The sequence below is a fragment of the Pteropus vampyrus genome, unplaced genomic scaffold (assembly GCF_000151845.1).
Source record: "Pteropus vampyrus isolate Shadow unplaced genomic scaffold, Pvam_2.0 Scaffold71, whole genome shotgun sequence".
In the NCBI taxonomy this organism is placed as follows: Eukaryota; Metazoa; Chordata; class Mammalia; order Chiroptera; family Pteropodidae; genus Pteropus; species Pteropus vampyrus.
In genome coordinates this window covers 3,578,599-3,585,617 of record NW_011888852.1, presented here as the reverse complement: position 1 = coordinate 3,585,617, position 7,019 = coordinate 3,578,599, and the positions used below count along the sequence as shown (strand labels likewise).

The 7,019-nt window shown below is 34.5% G+C and overlaps 1 protein-coding gene and 1 pseudogene across 1 annotated transcript in view; one reads left to right on the top strand and one right to left on the bottom strand.

Annotated features, from left to right (window-relative positions):
• The window catches only part of NBEA (neurobeachin), a 600,762-nt gene that overhangs the window by 267,790 nt on the left and 325,953 nt on the right, over window positions 1–7,019 (bottom strand). The gene's annotated exons all lie outside the window — the stretch shown is intronic.
• Window positions 4,375–4,493, top strand: LOC111740999 (annotated as a pseudogene).

The window sequence follows — 7,019 nt, the reverse complement described above, 5'->3', positions numbered from 1 at the left end:
AAAAAAGCATAAGAAAGACAGCAACAAAGATACTATAACCTGCTGAATGATTAAATTAATGTTCTTTTAATTATATATCAGACCCTAATACATTAGGAGATATATTACTCTTACATACTTTAAGGGTACTACTTCATGCCTCGGACATATAATTCACCACTTTGCAATTTTTACTGAAGGTAGAGAGAATCTATTTAGGTATACAATTTTAGGATAAATAAATACTCTTCAGAATAAAGGTCCCCAACCTTTTTGGCACCAGGGACCGGTGCTCCTATGAGACTCTAACACCTGATGATCTGAGGCGGAGCTGAGGTGGTGATGCCAGTGCTGAGGAGCAGCTGCAAATGCAGATGAAGCTTCTCTCTCGTGCCTGCTGCTTACCTCTTGCTGTGCGGTCCGGTTCCTAACAGGCCATGGACCTATACCGGTCTGTGGCCCAGGGGGTTAGGGACCCTTGCTTTAGAATATGATAATTCAAAACTAAAGTACTAATATAATACTAATATTTAAAATTGATCCTTATAACGTTCATAGTTTGTCTTCAATGTGCTGGCCTTTCTTTGGTGTCCCAGTCTCAGTAAGCCACTGCTGTTCCAATCGGTGTGTTTGTGACGGGGCCTGGGTGCTAGAATCTTTCTTTTCAATCTTTATCTTACTTCCAGAACCACGTGGAGCTCTTTGCTAGATTTACCCTTCTACATGGGAGTCTCATATGGCCAGCCCTTCAGGCCAATCTCTATTCCCCTGGCTGCTTCACCCCTATCTCCAACAGAGAAGAAAAGGTCATTTATCTCCAACATAAGAATGTTTAAACGTACACAAACACAAATTTGCAGCTCTTTCTGAAATGTTTTTCCCTATTCATCTTTAAAAATATTGATGGAAATTTTATTGACATTATTCTTGTAATCAAGGTCATATTTTATGAACAATTCTAGCCATTTTCCATTTCCCTACCTTTTATATATTTACTATCTCTTTCTACGTCTTCCTCAGCAATAGAGCTACGTAAAATCTATCCTGTTTACTGACTGTCATCTCAGGGCTAGGAGAATGCTTGCGCTAGGACGAGCTGTATCTTCTGGCCATGCCCTGACCTGCTCGTCCAAAATGGTCTCTCGATGCTCTTCTCTGCCTCTTCCTCCAGTCAAAAAGTTTCCTTAAAAGTAGTCCTCCCAGCCACACACTTTGATGACAGTTCTCCTGAGCATGCAGAGCCCTGTAATTCTCTGAATTAGACTCAAGTTCTTTACATGAGCTTTATGGAACGGTCTCTATTTTATCTCCTCATTCTCCCTGAATAATACTATTTATAGTTCATGCCATGATAGGCATAACTTATTCCTGGCTGACATTATTTTTTTACTTTAAACAATATACTTTTTCTTAGTCTCAATTCTGATTGCTCTTGAAATTTTTACCAGTCATCTAATCTCCCTCATTTTAAGGCCACCAAATCCACCTAATTCAAAGAGTCTTCCTAGATGGGCAATTTTGGGGAATGCTTTATCTCTTACAAAGAAAATGTCTAAATTTTTCTTCCACTGAGTTCTCTTACGATTCAAATTTCTCCACATCTGTAAGGTACTCTATGTATGATCACTGCATAATTACATTCAAATCCCACTGGTACAAATGTGCTTGAGGACAAAGAACAAATGACCATATTACGAATTATTCCCACTAGTCCACAGATTCTATAAAAGCCGATGGCATGAGGGGATCATGTGCTAAGGTGGCAAAGTTAATACCGGGCTGATTACTCATGTGTTTCTAGTAAACTCTGTAACTTGAAATACAGCCCATAAAAGTCTGAACGAAAGACTAAACTGAATTAGTTTCCACTGTTGGCAATATTAAGCATTTTTACTTCCAATTCAACTTAGCTTGTGAATTTTTAGTTCATACTAAAAATTATGTATTTTTATTATCATTAAAGTGCATAGCATTATAAATAACTACAATATTTTGAAAATGTAAACCAACTTTATTATTGACCATTTTACAGGCATTAATATTTTCTAAAACATATCGTTTACTATCCAAGAGGCATTATGCTACATAAAAATAACAATAAAATTCTTAACTCCAAATTCACTTAGTACTTGTTTTTCTTTTTGTTTCTTGTACGTCTGACTATAAAGTAAAGGCTAATCTCCATGGTACTTAAATATATGTTAAACAGAATAAAATTAAAAGGTTTATTCTGAACATTAAGGTAACAAGGGCAGCACCAAAAAGGGAAGGGTTAATGACATTTCATCATTCTTTATGAAACTTGTGATCATCTTGTTTAAGCACTGAGCTAATAGGATAAAGAAGTTATGAAGAGATTCCATGGGATTCTGGTATCCTGACTACTATAGAAAAGCCTATTATCATGTCATAAGTTTCAGCACTAAAAGATAAATATCCTGGCTAGTACTTTATATAAGACGCTTCCCGTCACATTCATCACCCAGAGGTACTATATGGCTTGTTTCCTTTTCTCTAGTGCCCTGTGACCTCGTTTTAACATTCAGTATCATATGACATGAATGCCTATTGTATCTGTCATGGCGAAAGAATAATTGTTTTCCCCCCACTTCTCATCAATTTAGTTTTACCACTGAGTATTAAATATAATTAGACGAAGAAAAATATAATTTTAAAAAGATAAGATTCAAACTATTTTCCTAAATATAAAGTAAAACAACTATAATAAATAGGCAAGCAAGCTTGGAGGGGGTGGAAAATTTCATTAAGGATCAAGAAGGTAATATTCTTTTTCTTATGAACTCCCAACTCTGATTTGGTATCACCATAGGCAGGTCATGACCCCTCAGGGCTTATTTTCTTATCTGTAAAATTGAGTTGCTACAAAACCAGGTTTAATCTTTGGCTGGGCATTCAAGATCTTTCTGGATTGAATTTGAACTCTATTTTGCAGTCTTATCTTTAACTACTATCATTATCATACTTTATTCTGGATAATTTAATATAATGAGCGTGGCAATGACCGTGCAATTACTCAGGACTGGAAAGTCTAAATATTCATCTGTTTCTTTATAAAGCATGCAGTCTAGTTAATGCTTCACTCAAATATTATTAAATATTGCTTCATATTAATATTATAATTGCCTAAAAAGCTGTATGATCTCACAAACAAGACTACAGTTCCTTGGGGCTGAGACTTATCTTACATATCTTTGTGCTCCACACAGTGTGTAGAAAGGGCCTGCTGTGTGTCATGTCATAGAATAGTTGTTAAATGTGTATTAATTTGAATGAAAGAAGGTATATTTCCCCAAATGACATTAATTGAACTATCAGTTAGCTAACAAAATGTGCCAAACATATTTCTAAGAGATCAGGCAATTCCAATCCTTTGTTATATGCCTAAAAAAGCTCTTGAGAAGTTTTCAGTCTGAAGAGTCATTAATAATCAGTCTTTGATAGATTAATAACACAAATCGATTGAATTATTACATTAGTATAAAAAGAAGAAAAATCAAATGACCACTATGATAAATAAAGAAAAAGCATATGACAAAATCATATACTTATTCAGGATGGAAACTTCTAACAAACTAGGATGTGAAGGGAAGGCAACTTTCTTTCATAAAGAATATCTACCAAAAACCAGGCAAACAACACTATGGCAAATACTACAATTATGGCAAATATTTAAAACTTCTGTCTTGCCATTAGGAAGAAGACAAGGATGCCTGCTATAACACTGCAATTTGACGTTGTATTGGAGGTGTTAGTCATTACAGTAAAGTAAGAAAAACAAATAAAAAAAGGTATGCAAGTTGAAAAAGAACTAAAACTGTCAGTATTTGCAGATGATAATATTACGCTCATAGGAAATCTAATAAATATACAAACTATTATAATTAATAAGTGAATATGACAAGGTATTGAATAAAGGTCTATGCAAGGAAATAACTTCTATATATCAATCTCAAGCATATAATTAAAACTTAAAAATAATACTATTTATAGCGGTTTTGCAAAAACATTAAATACCTAGGAGTAAATTCTATAAAAGATGCACAACACATCTACATTGAAAACTACAAAATTATTATGAGAGAAATTAAAGAAAGAAGACCTACATAGAGTCATTTATCATTAAATGATACTATTTATATTACAGTGTTTTAAAGATGTCACTTCTCTCCAACTTGTTCTATAGAGTCAACGCAATCCTAATCACATTTCCAACTTATCTATTTATTGCAGAAATAGGCAACCTGATTCAAAAAATGAACATGGAAATGCAAACGCCAAGAGTAGTCAAGTCGATCTGTGAGAACCACAAAGCAAAAGGACTTCCATCACCAGGTATCAGGACTTATTTGTTGAATAATAATAATTAAGTCAGTGGTCTACGGCCATGCTACCCTGAACAAGACCAATCCCGTCTGATCTTGGAAGCTAAACAGGGTCGGGCCTGGTTAGTACTTGGATGGAAGACCACCTAGGAAGACCAGGTGCTGTAGGCGTAAAAAATAAAAATAAAAAAATAAGGGATTGTAAGCTGACAAGGTCCTTGCAATCTGTGAGGTCAACCAAGGGTTGCCCCGCCTAAAAAAAAAATAAAAAAAATAAAAATAAAAAATAATTAAAAAGACAGCATGGGCCTGGTGCAAGAGTAGACAAACTGATCAAAAGGACTGACCAGAAAGTCCAGAAAGTCCAGGAACAGACCTAGAAAAAGGCATCTTGTATAGTGGGGAAAAGAATGTTTTTTCAAGAAACAGTGCTGAGTCAAATGAATATTCATATGGTAAACATTAATCCTGACTTCTACCACCTGCCATATACAATTCCAGATGAATTTCAAATATGATTATAAAAGGCAAATCAATAAAGCTTTTGGAAAAAGCCTAAGAGGACATCTCTGTGATATTCAAGGAGATAAAGGTATCTTAAACTAGAAACAAAATCACTAACCATAAAAAAAATGATAATTTGTACTAGAAATAAAGCAGAAAGCAACCCACAGAGTGGGCCTCAGATCCAGAATATTTAATGAAGTCTTACGAATCAATAAGAATGAATGGGCAAAAGACTTACACAGACATTAGATAAAAGAGGATAGGCAAACCTTTACTGGTCATTATAAAAGGTACTCAACTAGTCAATAATGTTGCAGTAACTACGTACGGTATCAGCTGGGTACTAGACTTATCGGGGTGATCACTTCCTAAGTTCTATAAATGAGTAATCACTATGTTGTACACCTAACACTAATATAATATTGTATGTCAACTATAACTGAAAAACAAATTTAAAAAATAATAAAGTTAATACGATTCCCCTGCCCTTGAAAAGAAAGTACTCAACTTCATTAGTGATCGGGAAAATTCAGATTAAGACTGTAACAGAATACATTTACTTCTACCTGACCGGCTAAAATAAAAAAGACAGAAAATGCCAAGTGTTCCTAGGATGCAAAATAACAGAACATTTTGGAAAAAGCAGTAAAGTTAAACATACGACTACATTAAGACTTAGCAATTTCAATCTCGGTATATGCCTAAAAGAAATATTTATTTGTTCATCGAAAAAATAAAAACAAAAACAAAAACAAACGTACTAAAATGTTGATAGCAACACTATTCATAATCGTTAAATCTATATAATGGATAAGTAAGCTTGGATATGTTCACAAAATGGACTACTTTGTAGCAATGAGGATAAATAATCTATAACTATATGCAGTGATATGGATGAGTCTTGGATATGTTCTATTAAATAAAATTAACCTGACAAAAGAGGTCATACTATATGATTCCACTTACATAAATACAAATGTAGGCAAAAATAATAAATATGCTCTTAGAATTCCGGATAGAGGTTACCTTGGGGGAGGGAGTTGTGGAGAGCACAAGGTGAGGCTTCTAAGGTGTTAATGTCTATTTCTTTATCTGGGATGATAATGCATAGATATTTTCAGTTTTTGAAAATTCATTGAGCTGTTTAATTATAATATATGCACTTTTCTGTACGTGTCACACTTGAAAGTTAAAAAAGAAATACTCATGCTTCATTGTTTGCCTCTTCTCACCCTGTGGTAATTTAGAGCCATTTCACTGCTTATCTGAAATTCAAATCTATCACTTTAACTTATAAAATAAAACCTACCCAAGACCCCAAAATCTCTGACTTTATTTGCATTCTGTACCAACACACAAAGGAAAATTACAAAGCTAACTTTATAAGCAGGGGATATTAAATGGCCAGCCAGTGTTATGATACAGTTTACATATACTAGAAAATCTCCCAAATATGTTTAGAATGACCAATGTATTTTCTGGAATTTGATGGCAGACATTCATTCCTAAGAGTTAGGAACCTTTCTGTATTTGATTTTGTCCTAATCCGGAAGAGCTGCACTAATCAGTGACTGTGATGGGTCTTTGGAAAAATACTATGGTCACTCTAATCTCTTCTTCCCTGCTATTTTAAAGTGATTAGTGAAGAGCTTGTAAAGACCAGAATAAGAATATAAAATTTTGATGAAAAGACCCAAATCAGTGTTTTTGTTTGGGCAGGGAGTGAATTTGTCTACTTGTGTTTATGTTTGTGTTTTAATTACTTGGTTTGATTGGATAAATAAAAGAGAGGTATAACAGAGGTCATAAAGACAGGACTGTACCAGTAGAAAGCACTAGAATTTACTGTTAAGAGACTGTGAAGGTACCAGTCAAATGGTTTCCAAGATGATATTCATGGTAAGGCACTGAGTCGAGAAAAAATTTAAAATTAGTCAGAGGCAACTGGGAGGCTAAATATCTGGGATGGAGAGGTAAAGATCAGTGGGCTCTGAGCGAGAGGCTTATTCATTGCAAGAGGTAAATTTTAATAAGGTTATGGAGAGAGAGCACCTTGCTGCTTCACGACAGTGTTACATTTCAGATGTAAAAGTTCGGAAGCGTTTGTATTGGGGGGAAACTAACCATCAAAACCACAGAGAATAGTTCTGCTCTACAAGAAAGGGATATCCTGTCAAACCGTAATCCCCA